Raw genomic sequence first — 21,679 nt, 5'->3', positions numbered from 1 at the left:
GGTGGAACAGGTGTTTACCTTGGAACATATGCATCAAATTTTCAGCGATTACAATGTTTCAGTAACGATATGTTGCCTAATATACCATCAATGTCATATTTATTACCCCATTTTGCTGCGTAACTCACATTATGTGCTCTCTGCGATTGCATATTCTTCACGCCACCCGTCAAACGCGGATCACATGATCTGTTGCTTCAATAATCTCCCATATCCTCTACACGACTGCTACGCATCTTCTGTCATAACACGTGTGTCTCCTTCCCTGTATCCACTGTAGTGTCTACATTCACTATTTACTCTGCTGTGTGTTCCCCTGACCTATGTTCAGATTTAACAGTATGTGGGCAGGTCTTCGTCCCGATATCAGTACTGTTAACAGAAACACAATGTAGTCTGGTCCCTGATCTACAATAGACACAAAAAGGCAGACACTCCTTACCTGGGCCTCCTGTTTAAGGCTGCACGTTTTCTTCTTGGGATCCAGTTTTCCGCCTTTCAGCCACAGATCAGACAGTAAACAGCCTCTTTACACACAACAATTCAGTCGGAGGTCTTTTCATTCAAGAAGAACCATTTATGCATATTCTCCAGTGTACATGTCTAACCAGCCATGCACTCTGACCTGTAGCTTACCAAGGGAATTCCGGATTACAAGGATCACGATGTGAAATAAGTTGTTACAACCAGACTGTAGTTATCAGTAGGCTTTTCTAAGTGACAGCCGATAACACAGGAGGCTCGGGTTCGAAAGTTTTAGTAGTGTACACAGGCAGGCTAAATAATGTACAGTCCAAGTATGAGAGTTTTGTCTGACTCTATACAGTAAGCAGTTTCTTTATATAGTGTTTACAATCAGCTTTTGCCCACCTTACTGACGTGGTCGGTCACAGGGCATTTCCATCACTATGGTCCGCAATAGTCTATACATACGTGGGTGCTGGGCTTGTGCTTTTAAATTGTTTTCTCATGGGAATAACACAGCCTTGCAAGGCACCTTGTACATTACAGTATCCTTTTGTGATTGTAGCTGTTTCAAGGACCCTAGACTGTTACGATACAGTGGACAGTTAATTTCTTAATACGTTGCTTTGTCTCTCTGGTAGGGAGTTGTACTGCTATCTTCCATTGAGCTCACAAGGCCATCCTCCTCTGGGGAAGGAGTGCTGTTATGCATGTACATACATTTATTGTTCTGTAACCCAGCAAATAATTAATGATGACAGACATGAGCCTGCTGTCCTGCTTACTGCCAGGTTCAGAATTCCATCACAGTACAGCTTAGCTTCACCAATTACATGCAGGCTTAGTTCTGCTGCCATATTGTACGGTACAATTCAATACATTATATAGTATTTAGTGTGTAAACTGGAACTTCATATGTGTTTCTATATATTTTACGAACAACATCCATCCAGCCATATGCATGTTGTTCCATCCTTTACCTTGACCGTGTGTATTTGTCCGTCCAGCCATGCTAATCTCCACATGTGATGTCCCAGTTTCCCCTTCTTTGCCTGTAGCACCCTGTTAGGATGTCCTGTGTGTTAGGCACCTGTTCCGCTATATGTGATCGACTTCACTGCAAAGATAATCGTCGATGCGGTGGTCCAACGACCCGACTTGTCCACATGTGTACACTTATGTGCACCGTGTCGTATGCAAACCTAGATGGTTTGGACGGGTACATACTACATGCCAGATGTACACATTCTGCTGACACATTCACATGCAGCCATTTACATATCTGTACCTGCGGTGGGTTGCTGACATGTGAATGCGTATTTGCCCGCGTGGCATTGCCTAACACAAACATCTTACCACAGTTCAGGTATGCACATTGTGTGTGGTTGTATAGCTGCACACGGATGCTAGCAGGTTTGGGTGCAGGGGTATACATGGGTGTGACTGACATGTACAATGAGGCTATTGTGTAGTACATCTGAATGCATGGGTTCTGCTTCTGGATATTACACTTCATCATACACCATCCAGTGTATGCAACAGAGACGTTGCTGGGTCTGGGATATGTTGCTATGCACATGTTTGCCTGTGTTTGAGGTATCTTGCTTCCTTACTGTTGTTATGTCAGCACAGCTACCCGGCTATGTACTGTCACTACTGCTTGTGACCATTATGGTTGGCACCTTTTCCATAGTGGGGCATGTTATGTGGACACTTCGAAATTTGCAGGACTACACATACCCAGGGCTAGTGCAGTAGACAGAACTTCACTTGTTTGCCATACTATGAGCCTATTCTGTAAGCGTTTGGGTTCCTTATTTATTTTCTTATGCCATGTCTGTGTTCCATACCGTAATGTATATGTTTTATGCTACTATTTACATGTATATTGCGGAATTTATGGCAGGGGATCGGAGGTCATTTTCCATTTTTACGATTGTTGCAGGGACACGACTGTCCAATCAGGGACTGTCCATGGCACATTGGGACAGCAGGTAACCCTGGTGACCATGCCCATGTCGCTACTGGGGTTTCCACCTTTTCCATTTTCCGATCTGGGATATTTCCGGGACTCACATCTGACTTTACAGGCCGACACATACAAACGGTCACTATATAGCATAGAAATTCACTTGCTTGCCTAAATAATATGCTTATTATTGTGGCATTTTCCTTGCTTATTCTGTTTTTTGTGTCATTTAGGTATTTCTGTTACAGAAATAACCAATTCATGCTACCATTACATTAAATACGGGATATCATTGTGTCCTACAATCGTAGCACATCAGCCATTTCTAATACGTTTTTTCGGGACACAACTGTCCATGGAGTGACTGCCCCAACCAAAGTGGGACAGGTGGTGACCTTAGTCGCTGCTCCTATGTCGGTGCGGCACGCTGACATGCGGCTGTACACCTTCTCTGAGTGTAAACACTGACAGTGCATTGCGGGACGGACGCGGTCTTATGCGTATCCTTTGCTCCTTGGACGGGTACACTTATGCCTTCGTGGCTTCTATTTGCTTCTCCGTTAATTTGGGACGGGGACTATGTTGCATACTGTACGTGCGTTTCATTCTGCACAGGACCTGGCTGCTGCCATTACTATTGTGGGCGGACCGTGGCTGTCAGCACATTAGGTTGCTCACCTCATGCCGGCTTAGACACGCCTCCAGACGCATCCTACCTGAGCTTGCTCACGTACACTACGCACGTGTCTGTGATTCCGGTGCACTCTCATTAATATGTATATGGCGCTACTGCGCCGGATATTCCATGCACCGCCGGCGCAGGCCTTACGCCGGCCTTGCGCCGAGCTTCATGAATCCCGGGGAGTGTGTAAAGTCGAATGTGATTCTATGTGGTTGCAGAAACCTGGGTAAACAAAAGTAAAATAAATAAAATGAAATGTGCATTTGGCTAACAAACACAAGCTGTAACTAATGTTTCTGTCAACAGCATCAAAGTAATGCAAGTATGCAACCCAGCTGTTACTATTATTTCTAATTTAATCCTGACAGGTTAAAAAGCAGCTACTTTAGTTAGGTAATGGGGGGAGGTGTATTAGAACAGTAGCCTACCGGTCAGTTCATGTAGAAATGGGCGTGCCACAGTGATTGATTGACATGCCTACTGTCTATGATGTGGCATGCAAATAACAGATGATTGACATGCCATGCAGATTTGCCTGTGACCTCATGAATATTCATTGTCTAACAATAGTTTACCATTTTCGTCAATGTAGTGCAATCTCAGAGTTGGTATATTTAAGTAGTGGGGGTATGGGGGGTGCAGGGGGGCTTGTTCCCCTGCAAAAGTGATTTTGTTGGTTACCAGATACTTTTTCCATGTATCCCAAGGCCTTCTTGCATTTTTCCAGGTCCCTGTTTTACATTACTTGGATCTTGGCTGGGATACTTTCTGTGCAGTCTGCACATCCTGCCAGAATTCACATTAGTTACTCAGACTGTGTATTAAGAAATGCTGCTGTAAAACAGAGTTTGCAGATGTCTCCCATATGACTGTTCATGTGGACGAAAAAACATCATCATGCTTATTCAACAGTATAGAAAAAAAATCACCATGTTCTGGGTCTTGGGCGGGTTTTGGGTGGCACTTCCTACTGTGCATCCAGTGGGGTAGTCTTCTAATACAAAGCCAATGGCTGTGTTTGTGAATGAAATGAGTTGACTGGCCTTGCTGTTTACTGTTGTAATTGTGGCTTTGCAAGGTCAATGTCCATTTGGGTAAAACCAGCTGTCATACAAGCCTGTAACTACTGTTTCTGTGCAACATAGTAAATTAATGCAATCAATGAAATGTTTGGAACTGCAACTTTGGTGTAATGATTCTGGATTTACAGGGCTAATGTGTATATGGGTGAAACAAGGCAATGCAGTTTGCATGCATCAATACAATACAGTAATGAAAACATTATTACTGATGCTGGCAAGGCCAAACCACCTACTTTAGGTAGGTAACAGGTATGAGGGTGGTTATTTATAAATAAAATTAGTGGTCCTACTATTTACTGTTACAATTCTGCCATTGCAAGACCGCTGTGCATGTGGGTATGCTTACTGGCAATTGGGGCTGTTTGATAATGCCTTGGTATTTCTATTTAACTGGTATACATGTGTGGTGTGGTGTTTGTGTGTGTGTGTGTGTGTGTGTGTGTGTGTGTGTGTGTGTGTGTGTGTGTTTGTGTATGTGTGTGTGTGTGTGTGTGTGTGTGTGTGTGTGTGTGTGTGTGTGTGTGTGTGTGTGTGTGTGTGATTGGGGTAAATGGGAAGGTATTCATTTTTTTAACCCATGACAATGCACTTGGAATGAAATGCTCTTGTTGCTTCATCATGCAAGTAATTACAAGCTCTTCAGCCTGAACATAAGCCCTTACGTCACAAGATGGGTTGCCAACTGGCTCACGGACAGAACCTGCATGGTCAAAGTTGCAGGAGCTAGGTCCGACTCTAAACCAGTTACAAGTGGCATTCCCCAGGGCTCATTCCTAGGACCCCTCTTGTTCGGCATATACTTCTCAGAGGTACAGGCAAGCACAGGAGGACTATGGCTGAGCAAGTTCGCAGACGACTGCAAACTAAGGGCTATAACTGACTATCCAGCTGACAAAGACATCCTCCAAAAGGGTCTCACTGAGACAGATACCTGGTGTCAAAATCATGGCCTCAAGCTAAATGCCAAAAAGTGGATAGTCATCCCCTTTGGAAAATACAAAGTACACATAAACTACCACATAGGTGGTAGTCCCCTAAATACAGAAAATGTAATAAGGGATTTGGGGATCCAAGTAGATAGTAATCTCTCCTTTGATAATCACATTGCCAAAATGGTTAGAAAATCCTTCTATGTGGTCCACCTAATCACAAAAGGGTTCGCATCCAGATTAAAAGAGGTAATTGTGCCCCTCTACCCATCACTCATCAGACCCATCATAGAGTACAGCGCCCCATTTGGGATGTACCTTACAAGACACCTGCAACAGCTGGAAAGACCACAGAAGTACCTCACCAAGAGAATCACTGGCCTCAAACAGATTCCCTATGCAGCTCCACTGAAGAAACTCCAGCGGTACTCGGTTGCATACCGCCTACTCAGAGGTGATCTCTGCCTGACATACAAGGCCATGTCCAACCCAGAATTGATGGAGATGCTCCACCTAAAGAAAACCTTATCCCCTCGAGCCACATGCTGTAGGGGATCTAAACCTCACCACAACAATAAATAGGACATGCTGGAGGGATAGATTCCTGTCCCAGAGACTTCCCATGCTTTGGAACAAGATTCCAATCTACATTAGGCAGGGCTCCTCGCTAACACTCTTCAGGAGAAACCTTGACGAGTGGATGGGAAACAGAAAGTTTACCCCGGGGATCACTTCAGTGGCTCTGCTGGACAGAGGCACAGGGAACTAATCTAAGGGGGTGGCAAAAGCCAACACATTCTGGCTAGGCTTATAAATGTCTTCGGGCAGATAGCCTAGTACCTACCTATGAACTATCCTGGCATTTAGTCGTCAATGATCCATTCAGTGAGTAGCACTGTGAAAGGGGCATGCCTTGGTCAGCATTTAAGGAAATACATGGACTGCAGTGTGTTGATGTGGGTTTGGCTTGTTGGGGACAGCAGTCTGGGAGCTGTGAGCACAAATCTGAAAATCCTACCTACACCCCTGCTCGGCATCAGTTCTAGTATATAATTTATATATTGTCAGAAGGCAAGTTCTTGGTCTGCAGTTCTTTGGATGTCTTCCAGGTTCACTCTTAAGGAGTATGTTTTTTCCTGTTCTTAACCAGAATTGTGTCTGCTTGGGATTTGCATGTAAGTAACTTTTACTCAAAGCTAAATATTTGTGAAAGATGTTAATACTTTTAGCCAGAAGCTAGCTACTGTATCTAGACCTGGGCTTTTCCATTTAGAGTTTCTTAATTTTGTCTCAGTTTCTCTGAATTGATGCAGAGCAGGGGTGTATGCAGGATTTTCAGATTTGTACTCACAGCTCCCAGATTGCTGCCCCCAACAAGCCAAACTCACATCAACACATTGCTGTCCAAGTACTTCCTTAAGCCTTCGACACTATTCCCCACTCGGGCATAATAGATAACCTCTCCCAGCTAGGCATCAACCTATATGTTACCAGATGGGTAGCTAATTGGCTCAATGATAGAACCCACTCAGTCAAAATAGGGGAAGCCACTTAAGCAGTAGACCTGTATTGAGTGGCATACCCCAGGGTTCAGTCTTGGGACCTCTATTATTTGGGATATACTTTTCTGAGGTACAGGCCAAAACCAGTGGGCTATAGCTGACCAAGATTGCAGATGACTACAAGTTGGGAGCTGTTATCAATTTCCCTAGTGACGTGGACATCCTCCAAGGGGGTCTCACCCAAACAACTGACTGGTGCCAGAAACATGGCCTCAAGCTGAATACAAAAAAGGCATTATCTCCTTTGAGGAGAGAAATGTCCCCACAAATTATCACATTAATAACAATGTTCTAAGCATGTAGTCAGTCATGAGGGATTTGGGCACCCAGATTGATAGCAGCCTGACTTTTGACCACCATGTTGCTTCCATTGTACGGAAAATTTTCTACATGGCCCACCTCATAAGTAAGGGTATCTCATCCAGGGACAAGGAGGTCATAACATCCTTGTATTCTTCCCTTATAAGGCCCATTATTGAGTATAACGCCCCATTCAGCATGTACCTCACAAAGCACATGCAGCAGCTGGAGAGACCACAGAGGTTCTTCACCAGGAGAACCCAGTGCCTCATAAATCTACCGTACACCGATAGGCTAAAAGCCCTGTTCTTCTACTCTGTTTCATACAGACTTCTCAGAGGTGGCCTCTGTCTAGCATACAAAGCAATCTCGGCCCCCACCTTGATGGGACTGCTGCATATCCACAAGTCAAGCTCCACTCGAGTAACCCACACATGTGGCCTCAACCTGGTCTGTGACATCAATAGGACTTGCTGGCAGGACAGATTTGTGTCCCAGAGAGTTCCCCATCTATGGAATAGACTCCCTCTCCATGTCAAGCAGTGTACCTCTTTACCCCTTTTTAAGCGCAATCTGGATAACTGGATGGGAAATAGAAAATACATCCCTGGGATTCCACCCATGTCCCTGCTGGACAAAGGCATGGGGTGCTGATTTGTCTATGCATGGGCTAAACTCTTGGCTAGGCTTACAAGGGCCTCAGGGTCAATAGCCTAGCAACTTCCTATGATCCAATGATCCTATGATCCTATGAATTGCAGTAAATAGGAATAAAATGCAGTTAAACAGTAATGAAATGCAGTTAATAAGTAAATTGCTTTACAACAGTGCAAATATAATAAATTAGCTCACAATTACAACAGTAAGGAACGACTCAAATAAAGCAGCAATTCAGTAGAATACTGTCATCAATTTAATAAGGCTACTGACATGCAGTAACAAATGTGGCAAACTAAATGCAGTTGAACACCTAAGCACAAATAGCAAAATGAAATAGGAAGAGGCACAATATTTTTTAAGTATAAAGTGAGGAGGCAGAAGATAATTCAAGGTTAAGAAGCTAAAGAGGTGGGCCTTCAAAAACTGATCACACTGTACTCAGTAGAATGAGCTGATGCAATGAGACTAGGAGGACTGTCCAATATCATATTTATAGTAGAGGCAGGCACCTCAAAAGCCACCAAGCTTTAAGACCACAACAACAGTTGGAAGGTTGGGTGGGGATACAATCAGAACAGAGCTAAGGATTCAATTCACTAAGCCTAAAATACAGTTGCACAGTTTAAAAAGATATGCAGCAAATATTGTTTTAGTTAATCAGAAGTGCAGCAAACAGTTGAAAATAAGCACTTATCTTTTGTAGTCCCACAGCAGTGTTTTGGAAAATAGCAGAGTAAGGGCAGAAGGCCTAACTCACTGCAGAGTTGAGCAAATATAATGGTTTGGTTGGAGAAGGATAGTGCCTTGGCCCTTCCTCTCTTGGCATATTTCCTTACAATCTGAGAGGTGCAACAGCTATGGGCCGGTAAAGCTTGTTTATGGTACAAACAAAGGTTTCATAAGTGGAAAGTGGTTGATCATTCCCTGCAATGGGAAGTGAGGCACCCTGACATATGGCTGGCCACTATGATGGATAGGTTTGGTGCTGTTAGCAGAGGGGATAAGGCAGAAAGAGAAGGGGTAGGGGTGTGTTGGGCCTTCAATGCTGGGAGGTGCTCATAGGTTGCATGCAGGTTCTTGCACACTTGTTCAAAGTGTGCAGATATACATCCACTGGTGCACTGTGGTCAGTGGGAAGGTACTGCTGCCAGTCAAACTTCATTTTCGCATGATTTGTGTGGGTTACCATTTTCATTTCAGGGATTCCGAAGTATGCGAGGTAGAGGGAATTTTCGTAGGTAGAGAGGGGGTGTCCTTTCAACGGATAAGACAAAGACCTAGGGATGCATTTTCCTGTTAAAGTGCAGGTATTCTGGCTCATATTCCAGCAATTCCCTGATTTGACAGTTGTGGAGGGATTAATTAATGGATTTTCTCAGGGATTTTCTATTAAATCAAAGGTGGGAGGGAATGGAGTAGTCTGTAAGAACTTACGATCAGTGGCAGGGGGAAGGAAAATATTTTGGAAGCTTTGGGGGAGAAGGCATGGCAGGTGGGTAGACTACTGGGCCTTTTTGACAGCCTCCCCCGACAGTTTTAAGGTCTCACCATTGGGTTTGGTTCCTAAAAAGGCGGCTGGTAAATTTCTGATGATTCACCATTAATCTTACCTGGAGGGGAAGTCCATTAATGATTTTATATCAGTAGAGGATGTTAAGGTGAGTTATACATATTTGAATAAAGCACTGCAGGTCATTCAGGGGTTTAAAGATCCATGGTTGGTGAAGGCAGATATTGAATCTGTGTTTCGACTTCTGCTGGTATGGGAGGAAGAGTGGCTGTTTTTGAACATGGTGGTTGGAAACAAGTTCTGTTTTGAGAAGGCTATGCCAATGGGATGTTTGGTAGTTTGCGCTCCTTTTGAGAAGTTTAGCATGGCGCTACATTGGATTTGGCAGCAGTGGGTGGGCACTCAGAGAACAGTTCATTACCTAGATGATTTCCTCATAATAGGTGAGGGATATGGTTGAGCATTGGAAGGTATGTGACAGTTTTTGGGGATGTGTGAAGAAATGGTGGTTCCATTGGTGAGGCAGAAGTTGGAAGGTCCAGCTAAGTCATTACATTTTTTGGGTTTGCTAGTAGATGTGGAACATGGATTGTTTTGTCTACCATGGGAGAAGGTAACTCATTTAAATGAAAAAGATTGGATGGGTGAAGTCCAAGGATAAAGTGCAGGTTAAGGATGTCATGGAGCTTTTAGGGCTTTTGAGTTTTGTATGCCAGGCAGTTCACTCGAGTCATACTTTTTTTAGGCCTGTGGCCTTTTTGTTGAAAGGGTGGAAAGCAAATATCATTGGGTAAGAATTGGTAAGTTGCCACAGGTTGATTTAACTCTTTGGTTGACCTTTCTGGAGCAGTTTAATGGACTTGGGGCTTGGGGTCGTCAAGGGGATTTACAATTGTTTATAGATGCAGCAGGGGGTATTAAAATGGGGGTGTTTTTTGATGGTGAGTGGTTTGTGGATCAATGGCTGACAGAGTGGAAGGAGGACTGGAATAAGGATGTTGCTTTCTTGGAGTTAATGCCAATTTAGGCTGCATTTGTGCTTTGTTAGAAGTGGTTGAGGGGAAAAGAGTGTTATTTTTAATTTAGTCAATATTGCAGTGGTTTGGGTTTTACAGGTGAAGGTGGCAAAATCCAAATGGTTATTGTTAGTTTTGAGTAAATTGATATTGCATTGCTTGCTGATTGACTTTTCTTTAACAGGCATGAATGTAGCATGTGCTAAGAATAGGATAGTTGACAGTTTGTTTTGCCTTCAGTTTTCCAGGTTTTGGCAGTTATCCCTGAGGGCAGAAGAGGAACCGAAGGCCGTGCCAGACAAAGTATGGCAACGTGGGCTGAAGTGGCCAGACAGTTGGTGCAGCAGTCTTGAGCAGCATCTACCAGGAAGGTATATGGTAGGGCATTACATGATTTTGATAGATTTATTTTACAGTTGCCTGAGGAGTAGGGAATCTGGTCAGAAGAACTATTATTACAATATTTGGTCTGGGGTTGGGTACGCAGTAAGGCAGTGCAGTCAGTTAAGGTAGACCTGTCCACGATCAGTATATTTGTATGGGTGGCAGGGTTACATGATTTCACTAAGTCCTGGACAGTTGGGCATATGTTGAAGGGATGGGGTAGAGTGACTGGCATAAATATCAATAATTGTTGGCCATTGACGAGATAGATTTTGAAAGTTTTATTAAGTGGGTTTAGCTTTGGTGGCTGGGGATTCAGTTGATTATGTTTTGTGGGTGACCCTGAGCTTATGGATGTATTATGGAGCATTTAGGGTAGCAGAGTTGTTAAGAGTCATTGGTTTGGGGGGATGTCATGATACTTTCTGCTGCAGTGCATATTTGGTTACATAAATCTAAAACAGACCAGGTAGGGAAAGGCACACATATAGTTCTGAGGAAAGATAGGTATGATTGGATGTATCCCGTGTCTTGGGCTAAGAAATTGCTAGTGTCCCATATGGGGAGCTCTCAATATTTGGTTTTCTGCTCAAGAAGGGGTAAGGTGATAATGGGTAGTCGGTTTATATATGCATTGAGGGCATTTCAGTGCATAGGATTTCCGAGAGAGAAGTTTTCTTTGCTTTCACATGGTTAGGGCTTCAGACTTAGCAAGAGAAGGTAGGTCAGTTGAGGTCATCATGGGGGTGAGTCATTGGTCTTCAAATGCCTTTTGTCTTATATTAGATAATTGGTTAATGAGGTCGGTTACTATTAATTTAATTTTTTTTTTAGGAAAGGAGATTGCCATCCTAGGTCATTTGTATATACATTAGGTGGCAAAGAGGGCTACAGTTAGGCCCAAATGGCACTGAATTAGGTTTACATCACTTCTGGTGGACAGTCAGATGGCGCCTTGTTAGAGGCCTCAGAAGAAATCAGCTCAAGGAGGAATTTGCAGGTATGCAATAATGGATGAGGCTTCCTCAAGTATTGATGGTACAACTGGCAGGTAATGACATGGGTATACTTCCAAAATGGCAATTGGTATATTAGATAAGGGAAGATTTGGTTGTACTGAAGAAGTTACATTTGGGTATGTACATTGTATGGTCCAAGATAATATCTTGTTTATTTTGGAAGCATGCTGGTAGTTTTAGGGCTTTAGAACAGGTGCAGCAGTTTGTTAATTGTAGGTTGGTGAGGCAACTGTTTGCTTTGGGTATGTAGATGATAGAACATAGGGATTTTGATGATAGAGACCCAGTGTGGTTCAAAGAGGATGGGGTGCACCTGAATGAATTTGGTTTAGATCTGTTTAATCTACACTTAGGTTTATTTTGGGGGGGGGGGCTAGTGAAAGTCATGCAATAGGTGAGGGGGAACAGCTTGGGTCAGGCTGGTGGGAGGAGAATAGGGACAGGCTTGTCCCTCTTCTGTTTCCCTTGGGGGGGGGTTAGATACTGTAAGGAAATATTTGGGATAAAAGAGAGCAGTTGGAAGATACTTAATTAATAAGAATAAATGAGTGGAGATGAGGATGCTGCTTCTTCATGCAGGGTGAGTGGGAATATGCTGCCCTGATGAATGATTACAAGGATGTTCTTGCAATTAATACATTGAAATGATGCAATAAAGTTATGATGTTTTAGGAAGTTTAATAAAGGTTGTCAAATGTCAATGTGGTGTGTGGTGTTTTCTTGAAGTGGATCGGGATAAATGAGTTTTGGGAACAAACCAATTTGTTCAGGGACACCTTCAGTGTTTAGGGGCTAGGCAGAGAAAAGGTGGGCTAGAGGGGGTAGGAAGGGGATGGGCAGGTGGGCTAGATGTTAAGGCAGGGATGAAAAGGATGGGTTAGGTCGAGTTTGAGAAGTGAAGGGTTAAAGTAATAAGGGAACGTCTAGAAGAAGTGAAGTAGGTATAGGATGGGACTTAGAGGTTTTATGTGTGTGGTTGTGATAGGGATCAGATTTAGGCATGTTCTTGCTACCCACCCTCCCTCCCTATTTTCTGAGATATGTGGAATTGGTTTGCCATTGGGGTTTGGTGCCTAGGTGGAGAAGAGGGGCAGGCTTGTTCCTCTTCTGTTCCCCTCTGCTGTTGGGTGTTGATGTAAGGAATTTTTGGAGGTGAAAGTAAGCAGTTGGATGCTGTTTGATTTGTAAGAATAAGTGAGCGGAGGTGAGGACATTGCTTATTTGGGAAGAGTGAGCAGGGATACGCTCCCCTGATGAATGGTTACAAGGATGTTCTTGTTCTAATTAATAAAGTGAAATGATGCAATAAAGTTATGATGTTTTATGAATGTGAAGATAGGTGAAGGCTGGCAGCCCAGCCAGACAGAATTTTATAGATAATTCTGTCATTTGTAAATATTAATATAAACTACGGGCTTGTTCTCTTAAATGGGAAAAAATGTGTTAAATGTGGAACTGCAAAAATGTAACAACAGTGCACTCTGCTGTAACAAAGCTGATAAGTCAATTCTTTGATGTCAAAACTCGGAGCTGAGATGTGTAGATAAATTCATTCGGCCTATTGTTTTGAGGCCAGAGTTAATGGCTAGAATTTGAATGTATAATTTATTTTATTGTTCTGGCTTCCTGACCAGCTGCAAGGTCAAGGGCTATTAACCTGTAAGAGTCTGTTAGCCTGGGAACCAGAAAGAAATGATGTAATCTGAAAGGAATCATTGGTACTGTGTTATCAGTTTAAGGACAGAAAGAATGAGAGCATTAGAGCATTTGTCTTAAGAACATCCAACTCACCACTCTGCCTGTGTCTATATTTAAGTAGGATTGTAGAACTGTGTTTTCACTTAGATGTGGCTAGAAAATAGGAAGATTAGACTAGTTTGTTTTTCTGTGATGTCAGAACTTTTCTACTGTATTATTTTAAGTATTTCTATGTGATCTCTGAAGTAATGCACAAAAAACCAAAGACAAGCAAAGAATAATCCACGACCTTGAAGAAAGGAACCGGAACTCTGCTAAAGTCCACAAGGCTGTATTTTTATTTCTGAAGTATTCCAAAAGTCACAGATAAAATCACACAAGCGCTTTCGCTCAGGCAATCCTGAGCTTTATCAAGTGAAAACAAATTGCAGTGTGCAGTAACCTCCATTAAATAGCCTGGCAATTATACAATTAATTAATTAGTAAATCTAGTACTAAGGTGTGGTGCTTTAGAGTTGGGTGTTAAAAAAAGTTAGACATTATATCAACTCAAAAAATGAAATGTTTGCAATAACATATGCACTTAAATAAAATGACTAACCATAAAAACATTTTAAAATGCCAGTTTCCTAGGTTTCAGAACATAAAAGTCTGAAGTCTGATTGGGGTTGTAGATTGTTAAAGAATATGCTTAAAGATGTGTTTAGGTTGTCAGTGAATTGTTAAAAATTTTTTTCATTATTACTTTACACTGATAAAACATGCAATAAAATATCGTGAGATATTTTTAATGCCCATCCATATAACATTTCATATAGAATTTGATTTATTAGTCGGAATCCTATAACCGTGGATGTTCAATAATTTAATATGCTGTGTGGGGATGCTGTGGTATGAAGGGGTCAAGTGTGAGAGTTATAACCTAGCCCTCCTAAGCTTGAGGACCGGTTTAATGCTGATCATCCCATTCAGACCTGGTGGCTTCCTGCATTCAGTCTCAACTGCCATAATAGTTCACGGTAGCCCAAGGTGGATTCCCAGTCACCACCTCTTGCATCTGGCTCAACCTGTTCCAGAACTAGAAACTGGATTTTGGGTTCTGGGCAGGAGAGTGAGTGTTTGTAGAAGGCGTTGGTTTCCTTCTTCCTGGTCATGTCATAAAGATGCTCAGAATCGTTTTCTTAATTCCCTCTCAGTTTTGCCCACATAGAAACTTTGACAGTTGGTGCACATCCCCAAGTATCGACCCTCTAGAGGCACAGGTGTAAAATCCAGTGGGGTGTATCTTGTAGTTCCTAGACGGGAGGTATGGTGCTGTTTCTTTGGATATGGCATGACATTGGGCACAGGCACCACATTTGAATGTGCCCAGCCTTGGTTGTTTTACCTTCATCTTTTTTCTTTGATTTCTTTCAAATAATTCCTTTAAATTAGCCCCTCTTTTATGAACAAAACTGGGTTTAGGTGGTATGTAGTCCTTTAGTTCTTCAAAGAGGGTTAAAACCGGCCAGTGATGTAAGATTGTTTCTTCCAATTCATAGGAATTTGATGAGTATGTGTGTGCAAAACTGTTAGTGTGAACAGTATTCTTGTTTTGTGTATTGTTGATCACTGGTACAAAACCCCCCCTAGTATTGGTTTGTAGAGGGAATGTCGTGCAGATTTTACCTCTGCTGCTAGAGTTAGAAATAGTTCCAGAGGGTAACCTCTCTCCAAGAAAAGGTTTTTCAAAAATTCCACCTCAGAATCAAAATCTTTCTCCGTACTGCATATTCTACTTGCTCTGATGAGCTGCCCCTTAATGATCCCCTCTTTTGATATGGTGGGTGGGCACTTTCAAGTGTAGCAAGGAGTTAGAAAATGTTGCCTTGCGATGTAGTTTGGAATGGAAAGTTTTCTGATTGTAGTCCTTGTAAAGAGTAATGTCCAGATAATGAAGTTCGTGCTGATCCACTGTGTGTGTGAATTGTAGGAAATTCGTTGTTGAATTGATGTGTGTAAGGAATTCAGATAGGTTCCCTTCAGAGCCAGACCATAAAATACAGATGTCATCCAAATAACGTCTGTAGAACAGAATGTGATCTTTCCATGGGGGTATTAAAACGAATGTATGCTCCCACATGTGCAATACTACATTTGCGTAGAAGGATGCACAAGATGCCCCCATGGCAACCCCCTTGCGTTGCCGGTATAATTCACCATTAAAAAAGATGAAGTTGTTGGACAAAACCATCTCCATCATTTCGGTAAGCAAGTTGGACATTTTGTTACTAAGGGTTGTCTTCTGGCCAAGAAATTGGGCAAACCATTCCAAACCTTTTTGATGAGGGATGCTGGAAAACAGATATTTGATGTCCACTGTGACCATTAAGGTGTCTGGGGAGTAGCAAGAGGTGGGAATGTCCTGGAGGAAGTGCCAAGAATCCTTGCAGACGTGGGACAATAAAGACGTGTATTCTTTGGTCATGTAATCAATAAATTTTCCCAGGGGCTCAGTCACTCCACCTGCTCCTGATACAATCGGCCGGAATTGTAGTGGATTTATTCCTTTGTGGGTTTTAGGTATCCCAAAGATGACTGGTATTCTGGGCTTTTCCACATGTAAGTAGTTGTAGACCTTTTCATTGATGGCCTGTTGTAATAGAAGGTCACTAAGATAGTACTTAATCCCAGCAAAGGCTATATTGATCTCGTTTCATGAAACCGTCTCGTATTGTTCGTCATTCTGCAACATAGTGTGCATGTGGGCTTCGTAGTCCTCTGAGAACATAAGGACAATTCCCCCTCCTTTATCAGGTTTCATGACCCTGATTTTTTCTTCATGCAAGTGTTCAATAAAATTCATTTCTTGTTCAGAAAAATTTGGATGAAGTAGAATTTCTTGATTGTAGCAGCAGAGGTAAAATCTGCACGACATTCCCTCTACAAACCAATACTAGGGGGGGGTTTTGTACCAGTGACCAACAATACACAAAACAAGGATACTGTTCACACTAACAGTTTTGCACACACATACTCATCAAATTCCTATGAATTGGAAGAAACAATCTTACATCACTGGCCGGTTTTAACCCTCTTTGAAGAACTAAAGGACTACATACCACCTAAACCCAATTTTGTTCGTAAAAGAGGGGCTAATTTAAAGGAATTATTTGAAAGAAATCAAAGAAAAAAGATGAAGGTAAAACAACCAAGGCTGGGCACATTCAAATGTGGTGCCTGTGCCCAATGTCATGCCATATCCAAAGAAACAGCACCATACCTCCGTCTAGGAACTACAAGATACACCCCACTGGATTTTACACCTGTGCCTCTAGAGGGTCAGATACTTGGGGATGTGCACCAACTGTCAAAGTTTCTATGTGGGCAAAACTGAGAGGGAATTAAGAAAACGTATCTACAAGCATCTTTATGACATGACCAGGAAGAAGGAAACCAACGCCTTCTACAAACACTCACTCTCCTGCCCAGAACCCAAAATCCAGTTTCTAGTTCTGGAACAGGTTGAGCCAGATGCAAGAGGTGGTGACTGGGAATCCACTTTGGGCTACCGTGAACTATTATGGCAGTTGAGACTGAATGCAGGGAAGCCACCAGGTCTGAATGGGATGATCAGCATTAAACCGTTCCTCAAGCTTAGGAGGGCTAGGTTATAACTCTCACACTTGACCCCCTTCATACCACAGCATCCCCACACAGCATATTAAATTATTGAACATCCACGGTTATAGGATTCCGACTAATAAATCAAATTCTATATGAAATGTTATATGGATGGGCATTAAAAATATCTCACGCATATTTTATTGCATGTTTTTATTAGTGTAAAGTAATAATGAAAAACATTTTTTAACAATTCACTGACAACCTAAACACATCTTTAAGCATATTCTTTAACAATCTACAACCCCAATCAGACTTCAGACTTTTATGTTCTGAAACCTAGGAAACTGGCATTTTAAAATGTTTTTATGGTTAGTCATTTTTATTTAAGTGCATATGTTATTGCAAACATTTCATTTTTTGAGTTGATATAATGACTAACTTTTTTTAACACCCAACTCTAAAGCACCACACCTTAGTACTAGATTTACTAATTAATTAATTGTATAATTGCCAGGCTATTTAATGGAGGTTACTGCACACTGCAATTTGTTTTCACTTGATAAAGCTCAGGATTGCCTGAGCGAAAGCGCTTGTGTGATTTTATCTGTGACTTTTGGAATACTTCAGAAATAAAAATACAGCCTTGTGGACTTTAGCAGAGTTCCGGTTCCTTTCTTCAAGGTCGTGGATTATTCTTTGCTATGTGATCTCTGAACACTTGACTAGGAATGTGTAGTAAGAAGTATTGTCTTGCGTTTTTTTATTAATTATTAAATATTTTGAACCTTTCAACTGTGGCTGTTTTGTGTAGAGATAATTTAAGCTCTAAGAGTACATTGCATGTATATAGTGATACTGTACCAAGTCACTCCAAATATATCTTGACTGTTTGGTTGCACTTGTCATTTGGATAAAAATATTGCACAGTATAATTGGACACTCTTACACAAGGGCCTTTGAGTAGATGATAAATATTAGTTGGGTGATGGCAGTGATTTCTACCGTATAGTCTAGGTAAAAGGAGGACAGCTGTAGAACCTGTGCCAGCCTTCCCCAGGAGTGTCTGTGCGGTTGTATAAACTCTTATCTCAAAGTGCGTATGGGACAGCTACTTGGGCAGGGACACGAATCACTGGTTGGACAGAGAGGGTTCTGGAAGTTTTAGCTTGCTCACTAGGCTGAAATCTGGACCCTATAGCTGTGCCAGTGGGGAGTCTTATTGGGAACCTGTAGAGAAAGGGAGAAACCAGCCCCAGACTGACTGTGATCTCTGTGTGCTCTTAAGGGAAATTGTACTTTACTGTGTGGGTATTTATTATTCTTTCCCTATATGGATGCCCCTCACTGGAGTTAGTGGTGAGTATTGAGGCTCCTTGATTGCTGTACCAGTGCACAGGAGTCACATGTTTATTGTTTGGCAGTGGTGGGATATCCACACCACATATTACTTGGTTGGCAAATATTAATTGACTTGTAGTGGTGTGGTTAGTGAATTCCTGCAGCTTATGTACAGTGATCACTGAAGGTGTTTTGTACTCTAAATCAGCCACACAGTGAATACTCGGAGTTCAGATCACAAATGTTTTATTTATTGTGTTAGCTTAGGTAGTCAGGGAGAGTAGCATGTCAGCAGAGGAGTATGGAAAGCTGACAAGGAGCCAGCTGGCTGAGATGTGCCAGGCTAGGGGGCTAGTGCATGGAAACCTGACTAAGGCAGACATGATTGCAGCTTTGGTCACAGCTGCATCAGAAGACAGCAACCAGGAGGACGATCAGACTGGCAGTGGAGGTGTACCACCCTCAGAGAATGGACAGCTCAACCTTTCTGCAGAGGACTTAAAATCCATCTGGAGCTAAAGAGACTTGAGTTGGAGGCCAGGCATTTGGAAATAGAAGCAACTGAGAGACTGAGATGTCTGCAAGCTGAGGAGAATGAGAAACTGCTATGCCTGGAAGCTGAGGAAAAAGAGAGGCAGCGACAGCATGAGAAGGAGATGCTGACTCTTTACCAGAGTCATGGAGGCAATAAGGAAGGGAGTAACTGGACCCCAGAAGTACAAAAGGTCAGTAAACTTCTTCCATGGTTTAAAGATGGGATAATTTTGATAGTTTCATTCATATGTTTGAGAGGGTATGTAAACAGTATGGTGTTGACCAAAGCCTCTGTGCACAGTTCCTGACCATCTTACTCCATGATAAAGCTGTAACTGTGCTGTTTAAAATGTCTGACATTGACTATTTTAATTATACTACAGTTAAGAACTGTTTGTTGGAATTGTTTAAGCTAACACGTGAAACGTATAGGAAAAAGTTTCATGAGCATAGATGCAAGGCAGATGAAAGTGTGTGTGAATATTTTGTTGAACTGAGCACTTATTTTCATAGGTGGATGAGTGGATGTTAGGTCACCACTTTTGAAGGGCTGGCAGACCTTTTGGTGAGGGAACAAGCCTTTAGTACTTTGCCTGAGGACAATGAGGATCTGGTTAGCTGATAGACAATGTACTACTTTAGATTAGTTGGGGAAGAAGGGAGACCTATATCTAGCAAGCAGGGCATCCCTGCACAGGAAAGGGACCCCCAGTACTGCTCATGGGTCTAAAGAAACCCATGGAGGGCAGCACAGACTGCCCCAACAGAATCTGCCAGTAGCACGTGAAGCCAATAGTCCAGGTACACATCCAGGACCTAGGATTAAATGTTTTGAATGCAACCAGTGGGGCCATGTGGCATACAGATGTCCATGGAGGCAAGGTGGGGAACAAAAGGTGAGACAGCCAGTAAGTGGGAAAGACAAAATGCCAATAGTAGGTTGTCTTGAGACAACAGAAGCACCGAACTACCATCCTGCAGATGTCCTGATAGGGAAAGATTTGGATGTGGCAGTACCATGTGTTTATGCAGTTACACACAGTCTGGCTAGGAGACAAGCATGTGGGTCTGGTAGCCTGGGGGAGACCCAGACAGACTGCATACTTGCAGCTAGGACTGGTGAGGTGGTTATTTCAGGGAGGGAACTACTCTGTAGAAGTGAGACTGAAGGCAAACCACAGCTGCTTGTGGGTACTGATGTTCCCTTGGACAGAGTGACTGCAAAGGTAGAGGTGAGTAGTAGTACCCAGGCTGACAGTGAGGCACCACTGTCAGAGGATGCCAGACTTCCTGTGAAAGGAGAGCTGGGAGGGGTTACAAAGAGAGAGTTGAGATGGGCTCAGCTCTCAGACTCTACATTGCAAGCCCTGAGGCAGGTAGCTCGTAAGGCACCTGATTCTAAAGGGAAGGGGGATTCTGTATACTGGGACAAAGGGTTACTGTATAGAGAGTGGACCCCTGAGGGAGGGCTAGAAAGAGAGAGGGTACAGCAGTTGCTAGTGCCTAGAGCCTACCATCTGGCACTTCTAGCCATAGCCCATAATATTCCCCTTGCAGGTCATATGGGCATAAAACATACAAAGAGACATAGTATGCAGAACTTCTACTGGCCTGGAATTTCCAGAGATGTAACAGGGTACTGCATGTCCTGTGAGCAGTGCCAAAAGGTAGGCAAGGCAGGAGACAAGGTGAGAGCTCATTTGATGCCTTTGCCTGTGATTGAGGAACCATTTTAAAGGGTAGCTATGGATATTGTGGGGCATCTGAGTACCTCAAGCTCCACAGGGGAAAAAGTATATCCTACTGGTAGTGGATTATGCTACACGATACCCTGAAGCAGTGGCTCTGTCCTCCAGTGAGGAAGTAAAGGTGGCAAATGCTTTGTTAAGAGATTTTCAGCAGGATAAGTTTTCCAAAAGAAATACTGACTGACAGAGGTGCCAGTTTCATGTCAGACCTGCTGGCTTGTCTGTGGAAGTTCTGTGGGGTGAAGCACCTGAAGATCATCCCCTACTATCCCCAGACTAATGTTCTGGTTGAGAGGTTAAACTCTACAATCAGGTCCATGCTACAGGCATTTGCAGACCAGTTTAAGAAAAGAGTGGGACAAATATTTGCCCCATCTGTTGTTTGCTTACAGAGAAGTTCCCCAGGAATCCACAGGTTTTACACCCTTTGAGTTGCTGTATGGTCATAGGGTGAGGGGACCTCTAGATTTAATTTGAGATGAGTGGGAAGGTGAGTGTGAACCTCCCAAAAAGACTGTTGTGGCATATGTCCTAAACCTCAGGAGAAGGCTCAGGGAACTCATGGGCTTGGCCCAGAAAACCTGGAAGAAGCCCAACAACAGAAAAAGGTATGGTATGACAGGAATGCTCAAGCTATAGAGTATGCTGTAGGGCAGCAGGTAATGGTTCTCTTTCCTGTCAGACACAACAAGCTGCAAGTAGCTTGGGGGGGGGCCCTACAAGGTGGTAAGAAAGGTGACTGATTTTAACTACATGGTGGAACTGCTAGGCAGGAGGCAGGGGCACAAATTGTACCATATTAACATGGTGAAACCTTACTATGATAGGGAGGCCCTTGTGCTGACCATTTGCGGTGGATTTCAGGAGTAGTCTGAGGGAGATCTGGTGACTGATCTCCTCAGTGAGGCTTGGACTGACACCTCAGTGGAAGGAGTAGCAATTTCCCAGCAGCTATCTCCTGCCCAGGTTCAAGAAATCCAAGCAGTGTTACAGGAGTTTGGGGACATGTTCACTGGGAAACCAGGGTGCACCCACCTGATGCAGCACCAGGGGGATACAGGACCCCAAAGGCCTATTAGGCAGGCCCCTTATAGGGTGCCTGAGAGAATCAACAGACTCTGAGGGAGGAGATACAAGAGATGTTGGAACTAGGGGTGATTCAAGAGTACAACAGTCC

This window comes from Protopterus annectens, chromosome 7.part1 (genome assembly GCF_019279795.1).
Source record: "Protopterus annectens isolate FY-2018-M chromosome 7.part1, PAN1.0, whole genome shotgun sequence".
NCBI classification, from domain to species: domain Eukaryota; kingdom Metazoa; phylum Chordata; order Ceratodontiformes; family Protopteridae; genus Protopterus; species Protopterus annectens.
This window is presented reverse-complemented; position numbering follows the sequence as displayed.